Source organism: Sinocyclocheilus grahami, unplaced genomic scaffold (genome assembly GCF_001515645.1).
Source record: "Sinocyclocheilus grahami isolate Dianchi unplaced genomic scaffold, SAMN03320097.WGS_v1.1 scaffold138.1, whole genome shotgun sequence".
Taxonomy (NCBI): Eukaryota; Metazoa; Chordata; class Actinopteri; order Cypriniformes; family Cyprinidae; genus Sinocyclocheilus; species Sinocyclocheilus grahami.
The window spans coordinates 736,337-759,789 of NW_015505317.1; the positions used below are offsets into that span (position 1 = coordinate 736,337).

Genomic DNA, 23,453 nt, shown 5'->3' on the forward strand with positions numbered 1-23,453 from the left:
GGGCGGGGTATGTCCCTAAGGTCCCCTCCTCTACACCACGGCCTGTTGTACTCCAGGCTTTTTATCCTCCTCCCTTTAGGGAGCTCGACCAGCAGAGGCTTAATTGTATGTGTTCAGTGCGAGCACTGGATGCACACGTCCACAGAGCTGCCCTGTGGAGAAAGGTGGACCAACAGCTTGTGTGCTATGGTCCCCCTAAGAGAGGTCATCCTGCTTCCAAACAGACCCTCAGCCGGTGGATAGTGAATGCCATTACTGTTGCCTATGAGTCCTCTGATCTCTCCTCACCATTGGGGGTCAAGGCTCACTCAACAAGAAGTGTGGCGGCCTCCAAGGCCTTTCTGGCAGGAGTTCCTATGCAGGACATCTGCAACGCTGCAGGATGGTCTACGCCCCTCACGCTCGTCAGGTTCTATGACCTAGATTTGCAAGCCAATCCAGGCCCCTCTGTTCTCTTGCCATAGCTGTGCTCTTCCACACAAGGCAGGGATTTGCAAGTCTGGCGGCATGGACATCTCGTTCCCCTAGCGTTTCCGACGCAGCTCGAGTTCCAGAAGGGGAATGTCCCAGGTTACGTATGTAACCATGGTTCACCGAGGGAATGAGACGCTGCGTCGTAAGGCCATACTTCCGGCATCCCTACTAGAGCTTGCTTCACTCCTAAGAAGCTAGCGCCGGCTGCACCTCACATGCTTTTAAAGCTTTCTAGTCACGACGTCACCCACCTCTGACGTCTCGCCCATCGATTCGACTGATTACACATATGATTCAGAGCTTGGTATCGCTGAAGGCGTTCCCCTCGTTCCTCGTTCCCTCGGGGAACTATGGTTACATACGTAACCTGGGACGTTTTGCTGCTGGGCCTGTTTTGACAGATGCATGATGTGTCTGTTAAAGATCTTGGTTATGTAAATATAGTTCTGTGGACATGCCAGGGTCAGTGACATTGTGCAGGGGGGCCATATTTATATCACTTTCCAATGCCGTGAAAAATGAGACAATCCTCAGCGTAGAGTTAACAAACTAAAAAAGCAATTTAAAAACATGTTTCTTTTCACGCATTTGTTTATTTGAAGCTGTAATTCAATAATGTATAATTAATTCATTATTCAAGTATATTTATTAATACTTAAAGAGCATAAACCTCTAAAATGACTTGTATCAATAAAGAGCCCGTTTATGGTATATGTTTGCTGCTCCTGTTTCAATGCAAAAATAAATAAATAAATATTCCGCTAAATTTAGTGAGTGATCTGTAAATTGTATTTTGAACATAAAAATCACATTGCATGCCAAAAATAAAATTATATTACAAAAAAAAAAAAGTGTTAATTTTACAAGTTAAAATTTAATCCTGGGGTAAGAATAGCACCCAACTAAATATTTCTGTAGTGTGCAACATGTATAATGTGCTTAGTTTCCAAATTTTCTATATGCATGAAATATACTGTACATTTGCTTAAATGTGTAGTATATAACCGAGCACTCTGTGTAATAGGCCTACTGTATCCCACAATGCAATGCACTAAACTTGACCATACATTTCAGTCTGGCAAATTAAATGTAAATAACATCAACTAATATAATAAACTAAAAATATCAAAATAACTTCAGCTCTCTTTCTTGTATATATCAGACTTTTAAAAATAAAATAATAATACTTTTAAAATGAAAAGAAAATTAAATAATCATACTTATATTTCTGAGATGATAAATGGACAGCACTCAAATCGCATTAATTGTTTTAAGGTCTGGCAATAATTTAGCACCCCACCATTCAAAAATATTAACGGTTGCATATTCAATACTGCTTCTTAAAAAATAGAAGGCAGTATACATTATATACTATACGCAGTATGTAATTCTGAACATTACAGTGCAACACTGCCACCTTGTGCTAGTCAGCTAGTCAACATGAGAAAGTATCAAAAAAGACCAAAAAATAATATTATATTAAATAAAATAAATATAAAAAATATCCTTATTTAAATAACAGATACCCCTTCTGTTGATATTCTTAATTTCTGGTTTGGTAAGAATGTGTAAGTTTCCTCCTGACTGAATTAACCAGAAAAACGAAATGCACCACAGTATAGAGGATGATGAATCTGCAAATTAATGGAACAGAAACTGTTCCTGATTTCAGTAAAATAGCTGGAGTGAGATTTACTTTTTAATTCAAACTGTGCTAAGGATACAACAAAGATTGCATGTCCATACATGTCCACTGGAAACTAATTAAAATAACTAACTGGTATTTTTTGTTGCTGCTGGTATAAAATCACCTTTAAAAACTTCTGTTCTTCTGTTATGTACAAATAAAAAGAGCCTTTTACTGTCAGATAAGGCCTAGTTATTATCAAAAACCACATACTTTGTAAAACACCTCTCAATTTTTGATGAGAGACTGAAGCTATGCTGACACTATTCTGTCATAAGGTTTTGGGCAAATATATGGGATGGGATATATTTAACAGACAGAAAGACAGATACTTCAACTTCATCAACATGTAGCCAGCTGTGATATTCTCAAGTCTCCCTTCATCTCCTTCATCCCACTATCTCGCTCTCTCACATCTCGGTTTTTCTCCTGCAATTCTCTCCTCCTCCACCTTTGCTGACCTACTTTCCCCCTCAAGTGTTATTTTAGTCTCCAATAGATGGCAGGCAGGCTCTGGGCGTCTGCATCATTAGTCTTCACGTACAGCGACGCACACTAGCAGTTACAAACTGATTTAGAAATGGTAAATGGCCTTAATTGTTTGGTAAATGGCTGCTTATCTGGGGATCTTCGGAGGGTGTGATCGACATGTAAACGTGCAATTCTGCCACGGTGCTGCTGGAGTCAAAAATAGGCCCCAAAGTGCTGCCGAGTTCAAAACCGCCCACAATTGCCCATCTCACTGGGTGTGATTGTCCCTCAAGACAAAGTCCGCCCATAGGCGTTGATAGATCCCTATTGACAGATGCATGATGTGTCTGTTAAAGATCTTGGTTATGTAAATATAGTTCTGTGGACATGCCAGGGTCAGTGACATTGTGCAGGGGGGCCATATTTATATCACTTTCCAATGCCGTGAAAAATGAGACAATCCTCAGCGTAGAGTTAACAAACTAAAAAAGCAATTTAAAAACATGTTTCTTTTCACGCATTTGTTTATTTGAAGCTGTAATTCAATAATGTATAATTAATTCATTATTCAAGTATATTTATTAATACTTAAAGAGCATAAACCTCTAAAATGACTTGTATCAATAAAGAGCCCGTTTATGGTATATGTTTGCTGCTCCTGTTTCAATGCAAAAATAAATTAATAAATATTCCGCTAAATTTAGTGAGTGATCTGTAAATTGTATTTTGAACATAAAAATCACATTGCATGCCAAAAATAAAATTATATTACAAAAAAAAAAAAAGTGTTAATTTTACAAGTTAAAATTTAATCCTGGCCTCACGCTCGTCAGGTTCTATGACCTAGATTTGCAAGCCAATCCAGGCCCCTCTGTTCTCTTGCCATAGCTGTGCTCTTCCACACAAGGCAGGGATTTGCAAGTCTGGTGGCATGGACATCTCGTTCCCCTAGCGTTTTCCGACGCAGCTCGAGTTGCCGAAGGGGAACGTTCCAGGTTACGTATGTAACCATGGTTCCCCGAGGGAATGAGACGCTGCGTCGCAAGGCCATACTTCTGGCATCCCTACTAGAGCTTGCTTCACTCCTAGAAGTTAACGCCGGCTGCACCTCACGTGCTTTTAAAGCTTCCTGGTCATGACGTTTTACAAGTTAAAATTTAATCCTGGGGTAAGAATAGCACCCAACTAAATATTTCTGTAGTGTGCAACATGTATAATGTGCTTAGTTTCCAAATTTTCTATATGCATGAAATATACTGTACATTTGCTTAAATGTGTAGTATATAACCGAGCACTCTGTGTAATAGGCCTACTGTATCCCACAATGCAATGCACTAAACTTGACCATACATTTCAGTCTGGCAAATTAAATGTAAATAACATCAACTAATATAATAAACTAAAAATATCAAAATAACTTCAGCTCTCTTTCTTGTATATATCAGACTTTTAAAAATAAAATAATAATACTTTTAAAATGAAAAGAAAATTAAATAATCATACTTATATTTCTGAGATGATAAATGGACAGCACTCAAATCGCATTAATTGTTTTAAGGTCTGGCAATAATTTAGCACCCCACCATTCAAAAATATTAACGGTTGCATATTCAATACTGCTTCTTAAAAAATAGAAGGCAGTATACATTATATACTATACGCAGTATGTAATTCTGAACATTACAGTGCAACACTGCCACCTTGTGCTAGTCAGCTAGTCAACATGAGAAAGTATCAAAAAAGACCAAAAAATAATATTATATTAAATAAAATAAATATAAAAAATATCCTTATTTAAATAACAGATACCCCTTCTGTTGATATTCTTAATTTCTGGTTTGGTAAGAATGTGTAAGTTTCCTCCTGACTGAATTAACCAGAAAAACGAAATGCACCACAGTATAGAGGATGATGAATCTGCAAATTAATGGAACAGAAACTGTTCCTGATTTCAGTAAAATAGCTGGAGTGAGATTTACTTTTTAATTCAAACTGTGCTAAGGATACAACAAAGATTGCATGTCCATACATGTCCACTGGAAACTAATTAAAATAACTAACTGGTATTTTTTGTTGCTGCTGGTATAAAATCACCTTTAAAAACTTCTGTTCTTCTGTTATGTACAAATAAAAAGAGCCTTTTACTGTCAGATAAGGCCTAGTTATTATCAAAAACCACATACTTTGTAAAACACCTCTCAATTTTTGATGAGAGACTGAAGCTATGCTGACACTATTCTGTCATAAGGTTTTGGGCAAATATATGGGATGGGATATATTTAACAGACAGAAAGACAGATACTTCAACTTCTGGAACATGTAGCCAGCTGTGATATTCTCAAGTCTCCCTTCATCTCCTTCATCCCACTATCTCGCTCTCTCACATCTCGGTTTTTCTCCTGCAATTCTCTCCTCCTCCACCTTTGCTGACCTACTTTCCCCCTCAAGTGTTATTTTAGTCTCCAATAGATGGCAGGCAGGCTCTGGGCGTCTGCATCATTAGTCTTCACGTACAGCGACGCACACTAGCAGTTACAAACTGATTTAGAAATGGTAAATGGCCTTAATTGTTTGGTAAATGGCTGCTTATCTGGGGATCTTCGGAGGGTGTGATCGACATGTAAACGTGCAATTCTGCCACGGTGCTGCTGGAGTCAAAAATAGGCCCCAAAGTGCTGCCGAGTTCAAAACCGCCCACAATTGCCCATCTCACTGGGTGTGATTGTCCCTCAAGACAAAGTCCGCCCATAGGCGTTGATAGATCCCTACTTAGGGGGCCTAAATCTAGGCAGTGCTTTCTGCTATCACAGCAGACATAGGTGGCAACGTCTGACACGTGCACTGCGTTTCTCATCCGAATGCTCTTGGTTCCAGTGAAATCACTAAATAAAATGCAAAGTACAAAAAAATATTTCACCACTACTGGTATTAAAAAACAGATTTAAATGTATTTTCAATTATAATAAATGTTAATCTTAATTTATAAAAGTAATTTGAGCAAGATTTAAAAGTCATTGTGTATACTGTACATTATAGTGTTGTGATGCCTAAATGTACTTGTAGCACTTCAATTCAAATGACTGATTTTACACAATTTCTCAGTGCTTCATTTTCAACATATACTTTGATTCAAAAGTCTTGGGTCATTAAGATTTATTCATTTATTTATTTATACTGATAATAATAATATTAAATGTTCCTTGAGCAGTAAATGAGCATATTATAATGATCTCTGAAGGATCGTTTTAACAAAAATATATAGAATACTAACATCAGTCATAACAATCATCTGTATCAATTGAAAAAAAGGTTTCTTATAATGGCCTTTTAATAATGAGGTGTTTACACAAAATGATATCTTCACAACTCACTGGCATAACCAAAGGACGAATTCCAGTAAAAGATGTAAAAAAAAACTAGTTTAGAATAACTTCATATCTATTCCTCTCAGTCAGAACCATTAGAGCTAATGAACAAAGTCAGTGCTACAAACGAGAGGTGATGCAGGTCATTCACTTACATGAAACATACTCTGATAAACAATTTTTACAACCATCAGAGTTACAGTCCAAGTGTCTTAAGTCTCGTTTTAACCTTTTTTTTTCTTCTGTATTTTAGTTTGATATTCAGCAATTGTTGCTGATATGAGATGCTGCGATATGCTCTAAAAGCTTCTCTAGCTCAACTCCTTTAGGTCAGCAAGTCGGCAGGAAGTGAGCTAATGAGGGTGTGTGAAAGTGGCCATCTTCTATACAGGGCACTGCTTGGCAAACGGCACGTAGGCAAAGGAGAGGAGCAGACGGGCACGTTGCTAATCTGTGCCATCGCTCTGCACCAGGAATGTTGTTTTGGTTTGGGTCACTCCCGTAATCATCGTCGCTCATCGGCAACGGAACGAGAGTCAGTGCTACACAAAGCTTATGAAGACATGGGGACTTTCCACACAAGCAGACGTGTTTAACAGTTATCCTTCAGTAGTTTTGGGTTCAAGAGAGGCTATGACTTCATTAGTGTGCAAAGATCTCAGTGCAAGCTAGTCTGAATCAGCAGTGCCTGTAAATGCTGTGAGGAAGGTACCCACCACGTTCTAGAATTGTAGATGATGTCTTTTTTTTTGTACGCCCGTCTGAAGAGTACAGACAGAAACATCATGCTCATTCAGACTGACTGACGTGTCTTCTCAGATTGTTGAGCCTAATGTATTTTAAAACTAAATAACTAAATAATTAAGTTGCATGATTATTGTAGCTTAAAATATGTGCTTGCTCCCTGTGGCAGAAATTACCTATTCACGTGAATAAGTTTAGACAATTCAATCAGATCAGACATTCAACACATAACTGAATCATTTAAACAGAATGCCACCCTCTTGTCAAAACTCACGGGATTTTCCTACTTTCCAATCAATTAAAGGCATCTTTTAAAGCCCTTAATATAAAATCTATGATCACAGTAATAGCACTTTAAAATTTAAATATGTTTTACTCCTATTTCTATTAGTGCTAATAAACTCTTCCCTCTGTCTCAAAATGTCTCCCCATAGAATACTAAAAAAAGATGTATAACTAAGATAAAAGAGCTTGAGGACTTATGAGAATCTAGGAACGACCTAATAAAAGCCAAACACTTTAAAGCAATATATTTTTTCACCTTATTAAAGAATCATTTAAAAGTAGTTCAATGACTGCAATAAATTATTACTCTATCATAACCAACTGATGCTATTAAAGACATATTTATGGGAAAAAGACATAATCAAAAGAATAATGCACACTGAGCAGGTCATTATCACAAAATAAACCCAGAAAGTGTGATCAGGACCCCAACGGAAGCAAAAGAGTGCTGCATCATCCTGAAGGAGTTTATTTTGCGACATTGAGCAGCAGACTGAACATTACTTGCATGACGTCTTGCTGAATGAATAAATAAATAAATGGCCATGAAATACTGATATTAGTTGAAATTACTGAGAAGAAAGTGCCATGAGCCTGACTGCTTGTCAGGAACAGCATTCTAATGGACAGTTTGGTCATTATACCAAGACTACAGAATGCTGCACTAGACCAATCATTCAGCATCTTCACATAAATTGATATTTTAAAGATTTTTGTAATCTTCACTCACATGATTTATTAATGGATAGAAGGTCAAGTGTGTTGACTGGCCCTGAGAGCACAGCTGAGAATGAGACAGTGGAAAAGTTTAGCACACCACTCTTATAATTTGAATTCTCTAGAGAGGTTCTCAGTTTAGGACCTCTAAATAGTCTGGTGTCATTATAATGTGTGTGTGTGTGTGTGTGTGTTTGTATATATTTAGTTTTACTCACAGCAGTTAGCGGTTCTAGATGGGACCTTAGGCCTGAATAAACAAGGCAGTAAATGCACTTCTGCACCCCTCCCCTGATCTCATTTCCCGCATCTCCCTCACTCCACACCTAAAGCAGAGTAATACACTTCCCATTAACTGGGTACACTAACTGCATAGGCTAGTGTGTGGATAAAATGAATATTTCATGCAAAAATGCACATTTGCTGAAAATGTACTCACCCTCAGGCCATCCAAGACACAGATGAGTTTGTTTCTTCATCTGAAGAGATTTGGAGAAATTTACACTTACTCGCCAATGGATCCTCTGCAGTGAATGGTTGCCTTCAGAATGAGTGTTCAAACAGGTAACAAGTAATTCACATGACTCCAGTCAAACATTTAGCATCTTTTAAAGTGAAAAGCTGCGTGTTTGCAATAAACAAATCTATCAAGGCATTTTTAACTTAAAACCATTGCTTCTGTCCAAATAACCACTCTATAATCCATAATAACGCTTCCTCCAGTGAAAAGGTCCATTCCCTGTTGTCCTCTCACATTAAAATCCAACGGCATATTTGTTTAGAACTGTTTTGGACCATTTCCGCTTATAAACAGTGCTTGATCTGTGCTTATTTCTCTCCTTTTCAGACAAGGCAACAAAGAAATATAGTTAGCTGACTCTCTTAGGGGAAGCAACAATTTAAAGTTAAAAACATCTTAAGCATGGATTTGTTTATTACAAATACACAGCTTTTTGACGTTTTTTTCAGCTGTTTGAACTCTCATTCTGACGACACCCATTCATTGAAGAAGATCTATTAGTGAGTAAGTGCTAAATGCAATGCTAAATTTCTCCAAATCTGTTCCCATGATGAAACAAAGCTCTTGAATGGCCTAAGGGTGAGTACATTTTCATTTACATGAACATTTTCATTTTTGAGTGAACTATTCCTCTAATATTACATGTTATTTATATAAAGACAAGTTAAACAAATGATCATCTACTTGAAAAATATTTGTTTGGTACATAATATACAGTACCATACATTTCAGTCAGTGTCTTTACATGCATTTTGTGCATTTAAGTGTTATAAGCAAAGACTTTGGATATACAAAGACGGTGCACACCGGTTACTTATGAATGGGAGAAAGTGCAATGCACAATATGGCGGAATAGTCCCACCTTCTGAATAAATGAGCCAATCACTAATTGGTAAACTCATCGCATCACTGCAGCTCCCGGTATAAGACTGGTCTAGTCTGAAAAATACCTTTTTTTATGCTATTTGAGAATAAGAAACAACATCTATGAGACAACTGTTGTCACATTTTTTTTGGTGATTTCAAATAGGAAGTTTATTCGGAAGCTTGGTGAACAGCTTTGGAGAATTTGATGTTTCCCCATTCAAAGAGATAGGAGCTGTACTTACATGACTGAAATAGCTGACTGAGAGGCGTTTCAAAGATGGCCACCGAGTGAAATGACTTAAGGGACTTTGGTATATGATACTACATGTTTTAATTATTATCCCTCAATATTGTTTCCTGCCGGTCTACTGTCTCTATCATTATAAAATGGAGCTTGTCCACCTTGACCCTCTGTCATACTCTTCATTATCTAACTCCATTTATGGCCGGATTAATTCAAGACATGACACTATAATTTGGGTTGTGCGTATGTAGTGACGGAGAAGTGCCTAACTGGTGCAAATAACCAGGTCTCTGTAATAGATGTGGGATTTCTCAAGCTAAATACATTTACAGTGAACTGACACTTTTTGTCAAGCTCTATTTCTAGACTCGGAGGAAGAATCACTTCCGCCGTATGACACTCTGATGGACCCCACATTGGTTAGGTCAATCGCAGGGGTCGGATCTCATGAGATTGGAGCACTAGAAGGAGAGATATCCGGCAGAAACACTAGGGAACCTGTATGTAGGGCACTCCTACACACTAAAAATCTGCATTGACACATGAAAGAGAAACGACTGTGCCTGCTCTTCTCCTTGAGGCAGTGTGGCAAAGCATAAGGCTTTAAAGGAACACACAAAGAAGTTGGCAGAGACTATGCTTGTAGGCCAGTTAACTAGAATGTGATAGAGCATTATGAAAAAATTGCTGTTACATGCACAAAGACATGATAAAGAGATTAAAAATGGGTTTCCTTTCCTTTGTTTTCTTACCAAGAATTGTTTGAATATACGAGGCTTCAACCCACTCAAAGACTGAATCATCTAACATGAAACACAGCTCACCAAGAATATTCCAGCATCTTTCATCATGCTTTTTCATCCACCAAAGGCTAAACAGTGATGATTTCCTCTGCTGGCCTACTCAGACCAGTTCAAATTTGAACTTGCCCAAAGCCAACCACCAACACACCAACCAACCATCTGTGTGTGTGATCTTTTTTTTTATCTATTGTCCAACACAACAAAGGCAGACAAACAGAATATTATATAGCATAGGTTATTTTCTCCAGGATTTCTTCTGTAATTATGACCAAACTGCTTGATTTCAATCTCTTATCAGAAAATGAGTGTGTCATTTTGTGATTCCAGAAGTTTTTGGATTTTTTTAATATATATTAATTGCTATTCATTTAAATAATTTAAATCATCCTGTTGTGTCCCACTTGGAAGTTTGCTGAGGGCCTCTAGCAGGTCTCAAATCATTTAACTTAAATTTACCATAAACTGAGGTAAAGTAGAACTACAATAAATGCAATATTCCATTCTATTAATGTACTGTCAGTCCATGTGTTTGTGTATGCGTGTGTATGTGTTTAAACTCTTTTAAATGTCCCACACAAAGGCCTATCCTGTTGACCTCCCTCATTCTCATTCTCTGCCTTTTCTAAGATAAACTGGGGAGCCATTTATCAAATATGTTTTCCTTGCTCTTCCAAACTTTGCTTTTGTAGAAATGCAGGGAGCTGTTAAACCTTGAGAATCAAGGTCACAGGACACTGCCAAACGCTGATTGGAATAGAGTGCTGATTTATGGGACGTGAAAGGAGTCAAGCAAATGCCAGCTGCTGCAACTGTCGCGGAGCCACGACTGGATCAACAGAGGTTGCGATGGCGGTATGACAAGTATGACGTACGTAACGGTTTGGTTTTGGTTACAGCCACCTTGCAACATCATGTCACTCTGTCGTGCCAAGTTGAAATGAGAACAAGCAAAAACGTCTGCGCAGTGGCAGCATCGCTGTTTCAATTACAGTGGGTTTGAATCACTGTCACTTGCATAATCTGCTTAATTAATAGCACAGCTGTTGCTAGGCATTCAGACATCTCAAATGAAACAGGGTTTGTTTCCAAAGTGTGTCATGTATTTGTGCTGTGTGACTGCAAGCTTTCGGAAAGGGATCTGAACGATAGTTCCCCTCGCTCGCCGACGCAGACAAGTGTCCCCCATTCCCCCCTTTCTTATGACAACTTTTTGCGATTCCGATTTCACTTTAATGTGGACTTTTGCAGGGCTGTGTCACAAATTTTGACCAGCTGTTAGATTTTCTCAGGTAAGTGTGAGTAAATATGGTACGGACTTCAAATGGATCCTCATCGTGTGCTGGGAGCCATGAACAGCATGAAAAGCCAAGAAAGAGTGTCAGCAAAACACTGAGACTTTTTTCTATAATTAAAAACAGTAACCATCATTTGAAACTATTATTAGAGCAAAATATTAAAAGGAAAATCAACTGTAAACCAAAATGATTATTTGATCAAAAACAAACGACTGGTTAGCAATTGTTCTTGTTAAGCTGAATGTGTACAACAGCTCTGCAGTTTTAATATTGCTCCAGCATAGACAGAAAAAAAATGTGTTTGGGGGAAAAAAATAGAAATCTACCTGCATGTCCATTAACTGTCCGATGCTGCATTGTCCAATCTTTTCTATTATCAGAAAATGTGTCAATATATGAATTTACCAAAGTACATTTTGTGTTTCCAGAACTGTATGTTGAATAAAATCAAAATTTATTGAGGAGAAAAATGTATGAATTCAATCAACTTCTTGATTTTTAGGTCTATTTAAATATATATTTTTTATGATTTATTTATTAGAAAAAAAAATGTGTTTGGGGGGGGATATATATATATATATATATATATATATATACATATATATATATATGAATCTGTGAGAAAACGGGGAAAAATACAGCATTGCTTAATTCACATGATAAATACATTTCAATATTAAAATAATTAATGTAAACATTTAAATATCTGTTAAATAGCGCAATCAGAGCAGTACTAAAAAAGCCTAAATGTAGCTGTTATGGTCCCTCTATTTTTAAATGATAAACATCATTTAAAAATCATAAACAACAAAGAATGACACAGAACACTTTACAGGTTGGATTCATGGGGTGGTTCTCTTTGCCCAACATAAATAAGTTTTGATCATTAAGAACAAGAAGCCTTACAAGAAACATTCCTGGTTAGATAGTTAAAGAGTACTGACTGCAAAAAGTGGAGAGTTTGTAATGTCACAGAAAGCATGTCTTGGCAAGTTACTAGATCATATTCTGGGTCTTGTCTTGGGCAAACGCTACCCTATATTGGATACGTGTAACCTGAGCTGAGTGTGTGCAGCGAGTCACGTACTGTACAGCAGATCTCAAGGAGGTGTTGCAAACAGTGGTTCCCTCAAACACTAACCCATTCAACTTAAGCTGTCATCATGCCCTTCAGTCTTCACAATGCATTATTAAAATAGAAAGAATCGAATGAAACTAATGCACTTTATCTGACAAGCTATCTAACACGGCATGTTTTCCACAATGTTAACAGTAATGCAAACCTCTGGGGATTTCAAAGCCAGCACAAGTCCTTACTTGTTACGGTCAATCCTATTGCAGCTGGCTACACTAGTTCCTTTTTAGTGAAAATACATTCCTGCTTTTAAAAAGACTGAGAATGTGCATAGTTTTAAAAAATACTAGGTTGATTTGGATTAAAGAGACTGTGTATAAATTATGCCCTCTGTGTTGAATAAGTTTGGATTCTCCTGGTGTTGTGACATGATATTAAAGGGAGAGTTCACCCAATAATGAAAATTCTGTCATCAGTTACTTACCCTCATGTTGTTCCGAACCTGTATGAGTTTCTTTCTTCTGTTCAGCACAAAAAAAGTAAACAGTTGACAGTAGCCACTGACTTCCATAGTAGTTTTTTTCCCCCCCATGCTATGGAAGTTGAAGGCTACCGTCCAATCTTTGGTTACCAAAATTCTTCAAACTATATTTTTTGTGCTCAAAAGAAGAAAGAAACTCATGCAGGTTTGTAACAACTTGAGGGTGAGTAAATGATGGTAGAACTTACATTTTTGGGAGAACTATCCCTTTAAAACTGAAAAGAGCCAGTGCAGAAAATCAGATGCATTTCTTGAGCAGATTTTGCCATCATTCCGTGGCCATCATTTTGTCATTTTTATTCATTAAGTTGTCTTGGAAATCTTTTAGACCTCCAGGTTAAAATGCAGAGTCATCCCTATATTTGTCTTAACATGTTATCACTTGTAATAATAGAAGATATCACGAACACTAACAGGCTTGAATCTATGCATTTTAAGTGGTTATGATGAAGATTATCCTACGTGTTATGCAGCTACTGTATCACTTAGTTACAGACAAACTCCAAAACTAAATAAACAACTGTAAATTACCTTGGGTAATACAGATCAAACTATTTACCGTGACTTTCTTGAAATCTGAGGTCCTAGGATCGAAGGAAACATGTTGTGGCTGCCATGAGGTAAACCCAAATGTATGTAAACAGAGAACAAACCGGCTGATCCAGCACAACTGCACTTGCTGCATCACCTATGTAGACACAAACACAAATGTTAATCCACCTTTAAAAGCTAATGCACACACAAAAAAAAACATGCTTAACGGTTTTATGCAGTATGTACACTTGCACAAAGGGTGTAGAAGACATGGTTAGAACTACACTATTCTGACCATAAATCCCAAAATACTCCAAATTAGTCACACATCTCAAATCCAAATCCATCTTCACCCCTAATCAGACTGTCAAATATACACTTCAACACTGAAGGACAGAATCTTTACAACCTAAAAAAAGTTAAACTATATTGGGTTTATGCTTAAACAAGAAAAATAAACTACCCATGGGGTATGAAAAATAAAATTATATATTAGATATATATATTAGATATTATCTCAAAAAACATGCTTAACGTTTTTATGCAGTATGTACACTTGCACAAAGGGTGTAGAAGACATGGTTAGAACTACACTATTCTGACCATAAATCCCAAAATACTCCAAATTAGTCACACATCTCAAATCCAAATCCATCTTCACCCCTAATCAGACTGTCAAATATACACTTCAACACTGAAGGACAGAATCTTTACAACCTAAAAAAAATTAAACTATATTGGGTTTATGCTTAAACAAGAAAAATAAACTACCCATGGGGTATGAAAAATAAAATTATATATTAGATATATATATTAGATATTATCTGGAAACAAGTTCAATAATAGCTCATGCTAGTTTTACTTTAAAAAAAAGTAATTGTATCTTGTTTAAGATGTTTACATGTTGATTTTTGTACAGAACTACCTGTAGCCTATAGGCTAGACGTTAAACTATATTGGGTTTATGCTTAAACAAGAAAAATAAACTACCCATGGGGTATGAAAAATAAAATGATATATTAGATATATATTAGATATTATCTGGAAACAAGTTCAATAATAGCTCATGCTAGTTTTGCTTTAAAAAAAAAAAGTAATTGTATCTTGTTTAAGATGTTTACATGTTGATTTTTGTACAGAACTACCTGTAGCCTATAGGCTAGACGATTTTGTGCAGCGTATCACGAAAGCGCTCATGATCTATTTGACACTGCGTTGTCGATATAGAGGAGGAAATAAAACGGCGTCACATTAAATGAAAACAGAACCTCCTCCCATAACTCCAAATTAAAGCACAACAGTAAATTAATCCACATTACCACATTTCTTCGGATTCCTGCTTCGCGCACTGTGATCAATAACAGCCGCCGCCTATGTGTGTGTGTGTGTGTGTGTGTGGACCTGCCCTTCACAACATAGCCTAAACAAACTTTTTCCACTACAAACATTCACAGAAAAAAAAACAATTTGTTGTAAATTATGAAGAATCTGGCTAATATTGGAGAGTTAATTCAAAATTAGGACGTGATCGGTATTAGAGAGAGGAAGCTGTTTCCACGTGATTAAAGAGGCGCATGAAAACAAGACCGATTGGACCGATTTAACTGATCCACGAATTACTTTATAAAATAGATTCCACTGCACTATGGCATATATTGCTTTTGAGAATATATGGTAGCATTAAATGACGATATTCAAGATACGTTGCATATTATTTACTGTAGCTGCAAATGATAGTGGTTTTTATTGGGCTAAAATTAACTGCTTTTTCCTTTATAAAAATAATAAGGATTACATTTTTTTTAAAATTATGATAATAAATAGAAACTTTTTCCACCACAGAATGCTATTAAACCCAATTCATAATCTGAGATCTGATGGAAATGTGCATGCCTTTCAGAAAAAAATTATGACAAAAATGGCAGAATTCTCATATGAGGCATATTGTCCATTAGGTCGAAAATGCCTATAACTAAATAAACACCAAAATATACCAATCTGGAAACACTGAAGCTTATTTATTTTGACTGACTGACTTTGAATAAAGGGTACATTTGATTTCACACTGCTTGCTGTGGGTCATTTTCTCTGTACAGAGCACACAGATCAATAAATCCATATAACCACCGCAATCCCGGATTGACTGAAAACCCTTAAAGGGGTCATATGATGCTGCTAAAAAGAACATTATTTTATGTATTTGGTGTAATGAAATGTGTTTATGCGGTTTAATGTTCAAAAAACACATTATTTTCCACATACTGTAGGCTACATTATTGTTTCTCCTCTATGCCCCGCCTTTCTGAAACGCGTCGATGCCTGAAAAGCGAGGTATGCTCTGATTGGCCAGCTATCCAGTGCGTTGTGATTGGCCGAATACCTCAAGCGTGTGAGGAAATGTTACGCCCCTTACCATACTGTGATGCGCCTTGTCCTGGCCAGAGCGAAGAGACAAAAACATGAAAACCCATTACAAACTAGGCATTTGTTGCATCCAGTGAAACCACTTATAGTCTGTGAGTCAGAACACCCAGCATTGTAGTCTACTCTACCAGGATCAGGAGACAGTCCTGCATAAAATGTGCTGCACACATCTGGATATTTGGGTTAAACTGTTCTGGAACAGTGTTGTAAATACAACTTAACCACTGATTTCTAGTCATGTCCTCTTTTGGAAGGCCAAACAAAGTAGTTTCGCTTTCACAACGAAACAGCCTCACACACCGCGGCCTAGAGTGAGCGGAGGCCTGCTTGAGTGAGCAGAGGTGGGCGGGCTTGAGAACGGTGTGGCCGGCGGATTCGATGAAGGAGCGTCCGGTGGGCTTGCAGCAACCACATGTGACGACCCCGGGCTGGACTCCACTTCGTCCGCGGTGAAAGCCGATCCTGCGATCGACAGCGCGAAGTTGCTGTATTTCCTCACCGACTAGCACGGATCAGCTCCAGGCATGACGAAGCAGATATCATCCTCTTTTGGAAGACCAAACAAAGTAGATTCACTTTCACAACGAAACACAGTGCGTTCACGACATGACGGGGGCGGCAACAACAATACTACAGCGAGAATAAAAGTTATGCCTTCTTTCTTTGCGTGAACATTTGGGCAGCGTTATGCAAATCTTCCCACATCGTGACGTAGATATGTGGGGGCGTGTTAGAACGAGCCGTTTTAGGTAGGCGTGGTTGACTCTGGATTTGAGACTTTAGTCTTTGCAACTTTACAGATCTTCTTTATGCACCAAGAGCTTGTAACACTCCAAAGAGAAAGGAAAAATTTAAATCGCATCATATGACCCCTTTAAGGCAGTCACAGTCAAATGGCATCATGCCTACCCCTATGTAAATGTGAAATGTTTTCACCTTTGTGTTTACATGAAAAGACAAGGTTTCATTTCTTAAGAATTTCCAAAGTTTAATACTGAGGTTTACCAGTTACAGATGCAGTACATTGATGAGGTTGCCATAGTAACCGCAGATCATCAGATGTCTCAGACATTGTGTTCTAGCGCAGCCTGTTCAGCAGCTCTGATGTTTTGTGGAATGATTAGCATTCAACATTATATCATACAGTCACAACTCATGATATGATCTCTCTCTTACTCTCTCTCCTGCTTTGTGGGGAAGTAAGACATCTTAAAATGCCATATAAGGTTCTCATAGAAGGTTTGCATCACTTGTTAAATCATGCACACATTCCAACACTCTAAATGAAGTATAAAGATGGATAAAGTGAGTGCATTTTCTAAATCACTGTTTTATGCATAATTCTAATTTGTGTTTGTGTGAGTGAGTGTGTGTTCACTCATTCTGTGGGCCAGCTGAGGCCAGGCACATGCTGCATCCACCAAATGTCAGAAAGCATTTCAGGTTCCTCATTTGAGGCAGAGCATTGTTCCCTAGGGGAGAGCAGCTTCCCATTCTTCTCCTCCTCTCCCTGCTTTATCCATCCCTCCCTCTGTCTGCCAGCTTCACTGCACTGCTTTTCTCCCCGGAGAAGACACAGCTGAGCGGAAGCAGGGCGTGTGGGTGGAGGGAAAGAATCATTTAGAGAATTATGCAGCTAGCTGATACTGCACCATGTCACATAATTTTTAAATTATTTGTTAACTTTGAGTATTATTCAATACTTATATGGTCAGATGAGTTGATAAATGTAGTGTATCATTCTTGATGAGCAAAAATAAATCCATTGTTTTGGCCAACAGTTATTGCAAATGAACAGTTGTATTAAATACAGTATGTGACAGTCTGTCATTTATTTATTTATTTGTTTGTTTGACAGTTAATTATTTAAAGACAACAAAACATGCACACATCTCTTATATCAACTCTTTTTACTTCAGTATCAGGCTGCTTGTAAACTGCTTGTTTCTAATAAGGCATGCTGTCATGGGCTGCTGTGCAACTGTGAACAAGCAATAAAATAAATCAACCAACCAGCAAGCAGACTGGAAAAATCTTCTCTGACACACCATCAGTGCTGAAAGCCTAGACAGCTGCCGCATGAGTGCCCAGTGAGGGAGCACTGCTGACCCACAACTAATGAGTGTGGAAAATGAATTTCGTAGCGCTCTCTGGTTAAGTACATCAAACAGACAGCGAGTGAGGGAGGAAGGGAGAGATGAAGAAAGAGGAGCAATGTAATTTTGCTGTCCAGACAGAACAGAAGAAAACTCTCTCTGTGTAAGAACTTTTTGAATCCACAAGTCTAAATGGGCCAGTTTAAATGACATGGCTGTTTCTGGCCATTTTGGAACTCTAGGCCTGTCACTGGGGGTGATTTCCAAATTGGTCACAGCAATAAAGAGTAAAACAAGGAGGTCTCACCAAGCCCCTTGTCTGACTCCAGATGGGAATTTTCCAAGAAGAATGGAAATTGAATATCTTAAGACGCCTCAGTTTTTCCTGTATCTAACTAAAAGCAGTCATGGCAGTCGTGGCCTAATGGTTAGAGAGTCAGACTTGTAACCCAAAGGTCACGGGTTTGAGTCTCATGTCTGGCAGAAATTGTAGGTGGGGGGAGTGAATAACCAGCGCTGTCTTCCACCCTCAAGGTGAGGTGAGACCCATGAACAAGGCACCAAACCCCCAACTGCTCCCTGGGTGCCGCAGCAGTTGCCCACTGCTCTGTCTGTTTGCTACTGTGTGTGTGTGCACTTGGATGGGTTAAATGCAGAGCACAAATTCCGAGTCACACGTCACTTTGTTCTTGAGCCCTTACATTGTTTTCCATCCTGTTGTGCAGTGTCTCACGTTTTTAAACTCAATCTTTTTTTTTTACAGATTTAGCTACACAATATTAAACTATTAATCTAATAACCCTAATTTAGATTTAGGGTTAGATTAAGTTTAACAGTATTTACCCACCTCATACACAGTCCCATCAACCCATTTCACTAGAAAACGCAACTATTTTGCAAGGTGGCTATTTCATATTAATTCATACGATGCGATTAATACAGAAATGTACGATTTTTGAAAAAAATGTAATAAAAAATAAGGTCCACTCCTAAACCTGACTTGAGTGTAAGCAGATCATATGAAAACGTGTGAATGAGACTGAAAAAAATTAATGCGAATTGGCCTCTGATTTGCCAAAACGTAAAATAGTTATGAATTACCATTATGGCATGTTAATATCATGCACAAATTCATAATATGCAATATTTAAAGCTTATTGTTGTGACCAAACCACCCAAATAGTCCTCATGTTTGTGTGTGTTTGGATGTTTAAATATGCACACATACATTTATGTCGGTGTGTGCTTGAGTGTTCTATGGATTTCATTTTCAATCGATTTTGGAGAGCAGGCTAAGGTAGATATCTTGACACTGAGCATCAACTCACAAGGAGAAAGACTGTCACCAGTCTCTTCTCCTAATTGGTTGGAGGTTAAAAATAGCTCTGGCTAGCCATCATGGGACTGATTTACAGCCTTCATTTACAAGGTTAACACACTCTCAGGGGGTTCTTCGAGCACTCTGCATGATGTTTCCAAACCTTTAGTTATCGATTGACATGGAGGTCCTGTAGTATATACAGCACTCCCTCATGAATTTATCAGTAACAGTAACAGATTGAAAGTCATAACATTTGTCGATAACTTTCATTACTGCAAGGTGCTTGAACATAAGAGAGAAATGTGTCTTTACTTGGCTATTTTAGGGCAGGCACTTATCTGACGGTTCTCCTATAAATATGTTGAATTCACTGAAAACATATGTTAATAGAATAAATGCATACAGGTCAAGATGTGTTTACTCTTCAGCTTCAAGCACCTTTATGTCCCAGTTTTTATCATGCCTTCATAATTTACTTTTGCCATCTTTTTTTAAATATATATATATGTATGTATTTATATATATAATCAGCAGATGAAAATGAAATGTGAAGGATCCTGGCCTGAAATGGCCTATGTTCATCAGACTGTCTGACTTTCTCCTTTCTTGCCTTACATAAATTCTTGATATTCTGGGCAAAAGGCCTCAAAATGATTCACACAGGATTGTGTCATTTGAGGGCTGACTTAGCTGGAGGAACAGCTCAGGACTGATATTCACTGGATGCAATGTGACCTGTCACACTGGATTCAGCTTCAAAAAAGGTGACGACAAAAAGGGTTCAAATGCAAATCGGATGGCCTCATTTAAGATCAAGATTCATGTTTTCACATAATATACTGTACATTTTATTTGTATTTAATATATGACGCTGGTATTTGTATTTCTAATGTTTTTGAAATAAGTCACTTATGCTCACTAAGGCTGAATTTATTTGAAAAAAAAATGTATATATATATATATATAAAACAAAATTTTAAATATTTTTTTCTTATTATCGTTGAATAGTTGTGCTGCTTAATATTTTTGTGGAAACTATGATACATTTTTTCAGGATTCTTTGATTAATAGAAAGTTTAAAAGAACATCATTGTCATTTTTTTTTATTAATATAATGCTTCCATTCCTAATGAAAGAATTAATTTATTTCAAAAAATGCCAACAGCAGATTTTATTATTGTTGAAATCATGGCAATTTCCTTAAAGTGGTCATATGATGCTGCTAAAAAGAACAGTATTTGGTGTATTTGGTGTAATGAAATGTGTTTATGCGGTTTAAGGTTAAAAAAACATTATTTTCCACATACTGTACATTATTGTTTCTCCTCTATGCCCCGCCTTTCTGAAACGTGTCTATTTTTACAAAACTCATCGGTCTGAAAAAGCTAGGTGTGCTGTGATATATAAAAACTCTTTAAATATACTTACAGTCCGTGAGTCAAAACAGCCGGCATTGTAGCCTACTCTACCAGGATCAGTAAACAGTCCTGCATAAAATGTGCTGCACACATCTGAATATTTGGGTTGAAGTGTTCTGGAACAGTGTTGTAAATACAACTTAACCACTGATTTCTAGTCGTGTCCATTTTTGGAAGGCCAAACAAAGTAGTTTCGCTTTCACAACGAAACAGCGTCCCACACGGTGGCCTACAGTGAGCAGAGGCTGGGCGCTAGCGTGAGGAATGGCCGGAGGGTTAGATTGAGCAGAGGCGGGTGGGCTTGAGAACTGCGCGGCCGGTGATTTCGACGAAGGAGTGTTCAGAAGGACATGTGACGACTCCGGGCTGGACTCCGCTTCGTCCACGGTGAAAGCCGATCCGGCGATCCACAGCGCAAAGTTGTAGTATTTCCTCAGCAACCAGCACGGATCAGCTCCAGGCATGACGAAGCAGATATCATCCTCTTTTGGAAGACCAAACAAAGTAGTTTCGCTTTCACAACGAAGCACACAGTGTCTTCACGACATGGCTGCGGAAACAACAATACTACAGCGAGAATAAAAACTTCTTTCTTTGCGTGAACATTTGGGCGGCGTTATGCAAATCTTCCCACATAGTGACGTAGGTATGTGGGGGTGTGTTAGAACGAGCCATTTTAGAACCGCTGACTCTTAACTTTTATAAAGAATATCTCTTTGGATTTGAGACTTTAGTCTTTGCAACTGTCACGAATCCGGTCCATGAACTTCCATCTGCTAGCCATCAGAGGTCACCCTTTCCTATTTCATTGACTCTTGCAATGCACACTGTTGCACATCACCCCGGACTTCATATCCCATCATTCATTGCACTGATTGCACTCAGCACGGATTGCACACAGCTGTTAACACTGATTGCACCCAGCTGTTTCATATCACTCCCTCACTATTTAACACTCACTCTGATCCCTTCCCTCTGCCGAGTATTGTTTAGCGCCTATCTGTTGATAGCTACACTACAGAGCCCTCGTTAGCCTCCTAGCCTAGCCTAGCCTAGCCTAGCCTAGTATTGCCTTGCCTTGCCTTGCCTTGCCTTGCCTTGCCTTGCCTTGCCTTGCCTGTTTTCTCAGTTTCTGATCCTTGCCTGGTTTTCTGGATTTATCCCTTTAGTCTCACCCTCTTTGATTCTGTTCGCCGTTCGTTGACCTTCGCTAGCCCTAGGATTATTCTTGTGTCTTGCCCGCCATATACCTGTCTGCCATTATCTGACCCATGCCTGTTTTATGACCATGTCTCTGTCTTCTCCTAATAAAAAGCTTTGCATATGGATCCACACATCTCACATCTCGTCAGCCCCGTAACAGCGACTTTACAGATCTTCTTTATGCACCAAGAGCTTGTAACACTCCAAAGAGAAAGGAAAAATTGAAATCGCATCATATGACCCCTTTAAATGAAAGATGCACATATGATGTCATAATAATTAAAAGGTATTGTATATATTGTATGTAATATTATAATATTTTATGTCTATTAATTTATTTTACTGTTATATTGTATTATATTGTTAGAATCATTAAAATGGATAAACTGGGTGAATTCAAAAAGAGATTGATTTAAATAAACTAGAGTTCATGTAACATAAAAGCGATGAAGAAAGACATTAACACAGAATATATTCATGCTTTGTCTTTAATCACTTCATAGAAAAGTAGCTTCAGATTTTATTGAACACAATATACAATATTATTACCATACATTGTGTGAAACATTGAATATTCACCTGCAACAATGTGGGATAACCAGACGATAAAAACTCATCCCTCATGCAGATAGCACTAATTTTGTTGAATCCTTTTGGACGCAAATTGGGACCCTAAGATCTTAAACATAGATTAACAAAGTTATACTGACAATTTGAATTTCAAAACTGCTAACAAGCTCAGAAAATAGTTCACATTAGCACAAATAATTACAGAAGATCACATTTTCGTAATCATATCGATTTCACATTGTTGTTCAGAGATTGTGATGTTAGTGACCAATTCATCTCCTGTAAATGTGCCTTTACAGGCCACTTCTGAGCCATTTTTTAGCAATCTCCATTCAAAGTGTTGTATATATTTGAGGGCCACGTTCTGTGGAGATTCTCGTGAGATACTGATTTATCGATGTTACACCAAACAGTGATACACAAAGCTTCTAATATCTGACAGATGTCTACAGTATGCATTTATGTCTTATCTACAGACTCTCCCCGTTACCAATGGGTCGCGTGTCTCATAGGCTACTGTTCTGGGCAGTTGGAAATTGTGCAATATATTCATACATAGTATATATAATATATATTTATTTATATTAAAACAAACAATATTACTAAATAAAACAGACTCAGTCCAAGAGCCCACTACACAAGAAACACCACCAATTTTCGGTAATGCAAGTGCATATAAATTAATCCATTTACAAAGAAACATTATTTCTTATGTACAGTTAACGGTAATAAATACACTGTTATAAACAGTAGAGGACCAATCTGAGCGCATATAAACAAAGAGAATGGAAGGAGTTGT

At 37.8% G+C, this 23,453-nt stretch overlaps 1 protein-coding gene across 1 annotated transcript in view; it reads right to left on the reverse strand.

Annotated features, from left to right (window-relative positions):
• The window catches only part of LOC107591196 (SH3-containing GRB2-like protein 3-interacting protein 1), a 104,741-nt gene that overhangs the window by 79,387 nt on the left and 1,901 nt on the right, over positions 1–23,453 (reverse strand). Inside the window, exons 2-3 of the mRNA XM_016280277.1 lie at positions 14,942–15,023; positions 13,648–13,776 (exon numbers count right to left, since the gene is read on the reverse strand). The gene's annotated coding sequence lies outside the window, so the exon portion shown is untranslated. The remainder of the gene's footprint in view (positions 1–13,647; positions 13,777–14,941; positions 15,024–23,453) is intronic.